Source organism: Mastomys coucha, unplaced genomic scaffold, assembly GCF_008632895.1.
Source record: "Mastomys coucha isolate ucsf_1 unplaced genomic scaffold, UCSF_Mcou_1 pScaffold15, whole genome shotgun sequence".
Lineage (NCBI taxonomy): Eukaryota > Metazoa > Chordata > Mammalia > Rodentia > Muridae > Mastomys > Mastomys coucha.
The window spans coordinates 12138997-12148595 of NW_022196897.1; the positions used below are offsets into that span (position 1 = coordinate 12138997).

General features: G+C 44.0%; 1 non-coding gene across 1 annotated transcript; it reads left to right on the plus strand.

The window, feature by feature from the left end:
- Positions 1–739: 739 nt before the first annotated feature.
- Positions 740–846, plus strand: LOC116092625. Its single transcript, XR_004119369.1, has one exon. It is a non-coding gene; the product is annotated as a U6 spliceosomal RNA (small nuclear RNA).
- Positions 847–9599: the final 8753 nt, after the last annotated feature.

Genomic DNA, 9599 nt, shown 5'->3' on the forward strand with positions numbered 1-9599 from the left:
ATCCAAGAGCCAATCTCAAACTAGTCAGGAAAAACAGAGCAAAGAGCACTCCCAGGATGCTGAGTGCAGGACCCTGGAAACACTCAGGTGTTCCTCACTTCCTGTTCTTTAAATTCTACATTAGTGGCTTGTGAATGGAAACATCCTCACAGAATTCCCTTAACACCATGGAGATCCATTATCTCTGGGTGACACTGGCTAGTGACCCTCCAGGATTTTCTCTCCAATCCATGCCCTCTTGGTTTCCCTTCTGATGAGCTGTAAGGCAAGACTTAGAAATGTGAGAGACACTCCAACTGGAAGGAATACAGAGCACAATAGTGTTCAATAAATGTTTGCTAAGTAACTTTTTGAACAACAGTTGTAAGAGCTAGTCTGTTTTAAACCCGAGTTCACAGGGTTTACTGAACAAATTTAGTTCCTCATTTATAGCTTTAAATTTCAAAGGAACTCTGCCCAACCCTTTTATTCAAGCTGTCTGATATGTCATATACCACACTAGCTCTTTGGCACCCACAGGCTATGTCCCTTCCAGGTGCCTAATGCTCAGTTAGGAAGATAAATTTTGTTAATTCAAACTATGTGAGTTTTTAAAATAAATATTTCTATGAATATATGTATGTAGTATATATAAAAATATATGTCAGTGTATTAAGCTCAGTGGTAAAGCACATGCCAAGTATACCTGAGGTCCTAAGCTTAATTCCCAGTAATTCAAGAAAACATAAAATAAAATATAGTGCTCGCTTCGGCAGCATATATACTAAAATTGGAACGATACAAAGAAGATTAGCATGGCCCCTGCACAAGGATGACACGCAAATTCATGAAGCATTCCATATTTTTTTAAAAAATATAATATAATGTAATATAATATAATAAAATAGTAAAAACAAATAATAGAAAACTCAGCATATATATATATATATATATATATATATATATATATATATATATATGCTCAGAAATATATATATATTTCTGTGGACTCCTCCTGCCTTCTTCAAAGGGTTCAGCTATGGTCTCACCTATATGTGTCTGTGTATAAAGATGTAATATCAAGGATATGACCCATAGAAGAGCAAATATATATCACAAAAATTTGGAGTTGAAACCACAACCAGCCTTTACAAAGACAGGAGCCCACATCCAAAACATTGGCATTGACAACACTGCTGGAGAGTATGTGTTTAGTTGTCAGCTGAGCACCTGGGCTCCTCAGTGCCTCTGCCCACTGCACAAAGCTGCCCCGTTATCACCATTACAGGACTGGCCAAGATAAAGAGTCTCTGAGCAGATACTGTGTCTAAGAATCTGTCAAACTATTATAACAAGGGACCCAAAGAAATGGAGATTTCCTCAAAAAATGTTATGCTAGAAGAAGGAAAAAGCACCAGCCACAGGGAGAACTTGACTCCTGGAAAGGGAGTTCACATAGTTCCTCAAGATCAGTCTGGAACATAGACCACAATGACTCAGCGGTGGGAAGGGCCACTCCTTGAATGACAGACACTGCTTGGGTCCTCAGCCCTCTATTTCAACTTTGATCTCACTTCAGGACCCCAAAGATGACTTGATGAGTTTGTTCATCAAAGGGGATCTCTTTGTTCCCCTTCCCAAGGTGGCCACACTGAATAAAGCTCCCTTTTCTGCTTTACGTTGACCATTTTTATTAACTCTTTAAGGACAGATGGCCAGACCTGACTTGGATCATAAATGGTGACCCCTAATCTTGATAACTGACAAAGGTCACACAACCTACAAAAAAAAATGGGCTTCACCCTAATTCCGACCACAAGGTGTAGCCCTCACCTGTGAGTGCATGGCCTGAAATGTTCTTGCTGGAAACCATAGCCTGGCCTTGCAAGTGTATGGTTTTGGTCACAGGTGCTTGTGAACACAAAATGCACGTAGACACGGCCCAGAGAAGAACAGTTAGAGCACTTGGGGGGAGAGGGACTCCTATTTGAGGACTGGAGGAGAGCTACAGAGTAAGAGCAATGGGAGTCTATAGCTTGGAAGGAAGCAGAGGGGGAGACTAGTATGCCTGCCAAGAGGGTATTCACTGAAGCTTAGATACAGCCGTTTTAGGACAACGACAAGAAGTTCCACTTAACACGTTCCATAAGTTTGCTGCCTGCTGTGTGATCCCAAGAAGTGGCACAGGCTGAAAATATAAATAGACCCAAGCCTGTGGATGAATGGCTGTGAGCTCCTTACAGAACGATGGGTTCCTCATTGTCTTGATTTGAGCTTCCACAGTTTCTAATGCTACAAACCAGGAGTCAGCAAACCCTCTCTGTAGATCAGACAGAAAATAGGTTTGGCTTTGTGGCCAACTTTGTTGTCACACTCAACTTTGTTGTTGCAGTACTAAAGCCTCCATGGACTGTATATATAAATGGTACACAGGGCTCCATACAAGCTTATTTTCAAAAATGGGAAAAGGCAGAGTAAACAGGCAAGCTGTAGTTCTATAATATTGCTTTAGACCAATTCTGGGTTGGTTTATAAAATGTATAATTTAAGACTAGGAGACAACCTCCTGATGGCAGGCTTTTATAGAGGAGGATGGTGATATCCAGAGACATCAAATAACCTCCCCACACTCATACTGCTGGATGCTAGGGTTGTCTAGGGACCAGCAACAAGGTGCTGGGATTTCTCGTGCTGGGCATTTCTGACCCTCTTTAATGTAACTCTGATGTTCAAAGGCTGCCTTTTCTCAGGAACATTTCAAACAGGGAAGACTTAAAAATATAGTAGACGGCTGGGCAGTGGTGGCGCATGCCTTTAATCCCAGCACTTGGGAGGCAGAGGCAGGCAGATTTCTGAGTTTGAGGCCAGCCTTGTCTACAGAGTGAGTTCCAGGACAGCCAGGGCTACACAGAGAAACCCTGTCTCAAATATACATATATACATGTATATGTGTATATATATATATATATATAATATATATATATATATAATTTATATATAGTAGACGAAGAAAATCAAAGAGTATTTCAAAGCTTATGGAAATAAAAAGGTGCCCTTCCATGACTCCTCTACCCATCTCTGTGTTGGAGGCAGGATGAAGCTTGATTTTGTACAGTCTACACAGTATTATTGACCACCTAGAGCTGAGTCATTGATGGCTAGTACCTGCAAATGTGGGGCTTACATCATTCTTAGCTAGAGAGCTGCACCCTGGTGGGGCACTTTCAATTAAAACATTTTGTCCACCATTTGAGCAAAAGTTGACTGAACATGATGGCAACTTTCTATATTCTGTTAGCTTGTTCCAGGAATAGCTTAGATGAGTTGATGTCCAGAACCCTGGCATAGGAGGTAGGGGTGTGTGCATGTGTGTCTGGTGGAAGACCAAAAGTTCAGGATTGCACTGGGGTTTAAAAGATCCTAAGAACTCTTATGTCTCTGTGGGATTTTTTTCTCTTAACTTTTTTTCCAGAACCTGTTGAGGATCCCTCATAAAAATAAGAGCTCACTTAAGTAATCCTCTGGAGATAAGAAATCCTATGGAAGACAGATATATTGCTGGTCTGTGCTTGGCATCTGGAGTTCCCAGTCAGATCCCAGTTCACCTCAAGGCTCTTAGCAGATTCAGCGTTGTTTCCTGCACTGTGACTTTGCACTGCCTGTGTTTTGACACCTTAAGGAAATGGCTGCCGAGGAAAGAAACAGGAAGAAAGAACAAGCAACACAGGGAATTTGAAACTGACAGGGTTGGCTTGGATATGGGTTTATGTATATAGAGCTTTCCACTTTAGGGATGGAAGTCTGTTCTATGGACTTCGAAGGGAATGTTGGTCTAAGTATCAGGAGGGTTGAAGAAATCTGTGACAGTGACACTGGAATCTGAGAGTTTAGCTGTGTTCCAGCCACTCCCTAAGCAAAGTCCACCATGGTGGGGTCTCTGTCTAAAGCCCTGGTAGTCTATCAGGAGGCCATCTTCCGTTACAGACTGTGAGATCACCTTGATTCAGAGAGGCTGTGGAGACTCCTGGATGTGTTAGTGGGCCTGGCTCCTGCTTCAGACTTGAACTTAAGACACAGAAAGAGACTGCCAGAGCCAGATTTCTTCTCTCCATCTTACTGGCTTCAGTTCACTGCAGCAACTACTGAGTCTAAATCTCAGATTTGAAACATAGAGACTAGCCTATAGCAGGTACTCAGTAAGCACTATTTCCCCTTTACCCATAAGTCCTTAGCCTGCCTGCCTGTCATTCAACCTCCCAGCCAGCAGATCTGGACCCCAGGATCATGAGGCCACACCTCACTGGGCAGCTGTTCCCGAGCAGTTCTAGCTGCAGGGTGTCAGCAAATGCGTATTTAACTGCTGCTCTCCCAACATTGTTAGTATGCTCTTTGATTAGAGAGAGAATGTGTACACACTACAGGAGACTTTTAAAGACATGGACAAATCAATATGAAGAAAATCATTGGTAAATGAACTTGAAGTGATAGACACAGCATTAGCGTGCTGTTCCTTGTCATCCTGTCTGTGCTCATGTGGGCATGCTCGAATTTACAACCTGTGACTCACAAGTTTCAAGTCTTGGCCGGCTGCAGCTTGTACTTTCCACTGAGGTTGTGAGCATTCTTACCACCATTGCGTTGAGGATAGTTTTCCTGTGGCGGAGATGGGTCACACGCACGACATATCCTCTATGTGGGATGTTTAGATTGGTTCTAATTTTTCAGTGTTAGAAACATCATGAGAGATTGATCACTGCACAGAAACCTCTGCTGCATTCAGGCTGCTTCTCTGAAACAAATGCAGCTGGCAGGTTCCAGGCAGTGTTTTCTCTAGACAGGATGGGTCAGCATCTAATGGTGGAGCCTGACTCTTAGCATCCCCTTGTTGTACCTAGGTCAGAGAAAACACACACAGGCCATGATACAGGAATATGGCTCCTACACATTCTATGGTCCTATTCTCTAGGCTAACACCCATTTCCTTAAAATTTTCTAAAGGTTACTTTGAGACTTGGTTTCTCTGTCTGGCCATCCTAGGCTCACTTTGTAGACCAGGCTGACCTTGAACTCACAGAGATCCACCTGCCTCTGCCTCCAGAGCACTGAGATTTAAGGCTGGTACCACCACTGCCCAGCTCTAGTTCACTTTTAAGGTACTTTGAACTAGTAGTTTACAAGTTAAAGAATATTGTTTTGTTGCTATGGTTTTTTAAAGGTGCTACCTAGAATAGTGTCCAATATATCAAAAGTGGACTCACTCAGCTTTTTTTTTTTAATTCTTTTATTTGCTATCTTCTATTTCTGTAATTGCAATCTACCTTTCTGTCTTACTTGTGGTTTCTATTGTTGTGACAGAACATTCTAACTAGAAGCAACTTGTGGAGTAAGGAGGAAAGAGTTTATCTGGCATATACACCCTCATTTCAGTCCATCATGAGGTAAGTTGTGGCTTACTCCAAGAACCTGGAGGCAGGAGCTGGTGCAGAGGGGTGGGAGAGTGCCACAAGCTTCTCCTGGCTTGATTAGTTTATTTTCTTATAAATCCAGGACCACCTGCTCAGGCATGGTACCACCCACAGTGGGTAATCATTGAACAAGAGTGTCCAACAAGCCTTGCTTACTACCAGCCAATCTGTTGGGGAACATTTTCTCAGTTGAGGGTCCCTCTTCCCAAATGACATTAACTCATTTCAAATTGACAAACAACTAACCAGTACACTTTCATTAATTTTCTGGTTTTGTTTTAGTAGCCAAATGGCTCTTTTAAGCCACTGGTGTAGTGTAGAGTGAGCTGAGGTCTCAGCACTTTGGTTAGAGTGTCTACCATTACCAAATAGACTGATTTCTCTGAATCTAAATCCAAAACTTCACTCTCTTCTTATTGGTAATGATTCTATACTGAAGTGTGTTAGAAAGCTGGTAATGGCCCCTGAAAACAAGTTCTTGCTGCTTCACATAGGTTACTGCAGCACGTCACCCATGTGTTTAAGCTAGGGCTTTTGTCCAACCTGTCCCAGAGGTCAGGGGAAGGTCAGAAGCTGTTGAGGATTGGGCTGCCTGGCGCCACCTTGGCCAGTCAGACACTTACAAACGTTCTCAAGAGTAACTGGGATCTCAGCTTGAAACAACTCTGCTGATCCCTTGAGAAGGGCTCTTGTGTGATGCTGGATAATTCAGCAGCAGGTAAGGGCCTCCGAGCTGCAGGCAGTGCACCTGTGTCACTGGGCTCTAGCCAGCCCTACAGGTTTGGAAACTTCAGACCCCTAGCTTTCTTTGCTTCTCTTTAGCCTCCATCCCTATACAAATAGACTGTGATACCTTGTGAAGCTGACATTTGCACCAGTTGTATAGACAGGTCAGGGCATTGTCAGGACATATGACAATGGCGGAAGCTGAGGCCTACCCTGACCTCTATCATCAGTTCCCACCCAAAGCTTCAAGCTTCAAGCTTCTGGCTGAATTGGAGATATCTTGGCCCTTTAATATGCTTCCCTGAAACAGTCACTCCCTAGTCACTCACAGATTTAAGTGTGTATAGTAAAGCATGACCAGGTGAGGTTAAATCCCAGGCAGTTTCTCCAGACTCTTTACCTCACCAGGGCAATGTCGTGGCTGAGAGGTCAGAGCAGAATCCTCCATGCCATATAGTCTGGGGCAAGGAGCCTGGCTGTCCCAAGGCCTAAGGGACTTTGCTCTTCAGCAAACTGCTAAATCACCCTATTGGTCTCGGTGCACCTATAAGCTTCTGTGTGATGAAGAGGGTAAGAGAGTGGCAAATATCTAGATAAAGTGACTGACCCTGCATAGACAGAAAAAGTCCACAAAGGAGCTGTGTCCCAGATCTGTGTGTCCCGGATGTTGAAAGAGATAGCAAGCAAGCATCAGAGAGATCTCAAACTGGGATCTGCCATCAAGCATTCTGACCACAGGTCCTTAGTTCTTTAGCCTGCTAGACACATGACAGACACAGGTAGACAGATGACTCCATGAGCTTCTGAAAACATGTCCCATGGTCCCCATCTGCATGGGCCCTGCAGTGTGACTGCCAGTCTACTCCCCAGGCCTGACAGAATCTATGCCGTATCTCTCCTGAAGCCATCCTGATCCCCCTCCACATTCATTCGGAGTTTGCTTACTATGAGGGATAATGAATCTCTTATTTAATTCAAACCCGTTTCATTCCTCCCTCCTCAACTGTCTACCATCAACTATATCTGTTTTTTATTGCAGTCATCATTTGCTGTTTCAGAAGGAGGAAAAGTAGAAAATACAAACATACGTCGAGAATAAACCTCCTGCCTTGCACTTCATAGCTCCAATGTGTTTTCTCATAAAGTATTTCATTACAGACTCAAGCAGCTGTTGTCATAAAATAATGGGCTTAGATGCAGGATGCGTGGAAATCAAACGAGAAGAAGCTCCGAAAGCAGGTGGAGCTGAGAACAGTTCACTTGACTAAGCCCAGTCCTGGTCCTGCTGGCCCTGGCCAAAGACCAGGTACCTGGTTTTTTTGTCACAGGTCAGGTGAAATATTTGGAAACTTCTCTAGCTTCTTCCATAATCCTACTTTATTTCTCGATTCTTTCTCTTCATAGTTTGCTGTTTCTTAGAAAAAGATACCTAAAATCTCAGAGCTAGAAGAAACTAGTCATCAGGTCAGAGCTTCTCAAGTGACCCCTGGGTGGGCAGTGTCTGCCTCATGAGGGAACTCATTAGACTGACTCAGACTCCGCTCTTTCCCGGCCGAAGGTGAAGGTCTAGAGTGGGTTCAGTTATCTGCATTTTTTTTTCCAATCTGGAGCCTTCTTTTTAATTTTATTTATTTTATGTGTATGAGTATACTGCAGCTGTACAGATGGCCATGAGCCATCACATGTGTGGCTCCTGGGAATTGAACTCAGGACCTCTGTGGGCCCGCTCTCTCAGGCCCTGCTTGCTCCAGCATATTTCACTGTAGCTGTCTTCAGATGCACCAGAAGAGGGCGTCAGATCTCATTACGGGTGGTTGTGAGCCACCATGTGGTTGCTGGGATCCGAACTCAGGACCTTTGGAAGAGCAGTCAGTGCTCTTACTCTCTGAGCCATCTTGCCAGCCCCCAGTTATCTGCATTTTTAAAAGGCTTTCTTAGATCTATTTATTTATTGTGTCTACAGTGTTCTGCATACATGTATGCCTGAAGGCCAGAAGAGGGCACCAGATCTCATTATAGATGGCTACAAGCCACCATGTGGCTGCTGGGAGTTGAACTCAGGACCTCTGGAAGAGCAGCCGGTGCTCAGAGATACCTGTGAGCCATCTCTCCAGCCCTAGTCATCTGCATTTTAACAGACCTCCAGGTATTCATCAGAGAACCAATGATCTAGGCTGATTTTCAAATTTCAAACAGAGGCTGTATGAGCCTCTGTTCATGTTCCATGTCACATGTATGACCAGTTACAGAGCCATGTATGAAGTCAGTTCCCACCCTTCTCTCTCCTGCCTTTATGCTCCCTCTTTTTGCTTTTGTGTTGTCTTCCACACCAAAGAGTTCTACTGTCAACTTTCCACCCAGAGTCTGAGGATGCACGTGAACCAGGCTGAGGGTCGGAGCCCCCTCACCATGGGACGCACGTGTCCTTCCTGATGTTTAGCTTTGGAATCTGTAATCCCTGAGAGCACAAAATTGCTAACACCCAGAACACATCTCCTCTCACCAAGCCACTATGCTTTCTTTGATCTTTCTTCCTTGGGACAGAACTTTGTGATGCAGCAGAGCAAGCTCAGTGTCTTTCTTACAAGTTCAGAAAAAGTACAGCCTAGAAGTTCTGGGGAATCTCCAACTGGTTAGGGGACAGGGGAGTTAGTAAAGTTTCCTTTTACAAGTCCTGTGTAAACATTAAGTTAAAAAAACACACACACATAATAATAAGGCAGAGAAACAGGCAACTTGATCCTTAATGCCAGCATTCCTGGGAGGGTTTTGAAAACAATAAAGGAATATTTACTAAGTATCAACTCTGGGTATGAGTAATTGGATGTTTACTGAGTAACTACAATTTGCCAGCTTCTGGGTCAGTTCTTGCCTTTCCCACTTGACTCTGTGGCCAGTGAGTCATCAGAGTCAGATTCAGACACATAACCTACAAGTGCTAGCGATCAAGGCTCTCCCTCCTTGCTCCACTCTCCTCATTGTCTGCAGATAGGCCATGTGGTATGTTAGTTCATTCTAGCAGGATGTAGAGAGATGCAGGGCCTAACTTGTCAGCAAAGAGGCAAAGTCACAAACTGAAAATGAGATTAGGACTTGCAGACTGGAGAAGCTTTGAAAGATGGCTATGACATGAGTAAAACCTTGCCTGGCTGCTGAGCTGGACAGAAGCACATGTATGAGGAGGCATTCTGAGCGTTTGCAACAGACAGCATGGACGGACCCTTGAGAGGAAGGGACTGCAAGATGCCAGGGAGGCCAGTCAAGGGGGTTATAACACCAAGATCCAGGCTGGACCAGACCCAAGTCCAGCCTACTGGCCTGAGTAGCCCAAGGAAGCCAGGGAGCTAGGTAAAGACAGAGGGATAGTGGGAGTCATCAGGTAGCTGGAGGGAAGATGATCAGAAAGGGATCGTTGTTGGTTTTTTTTTT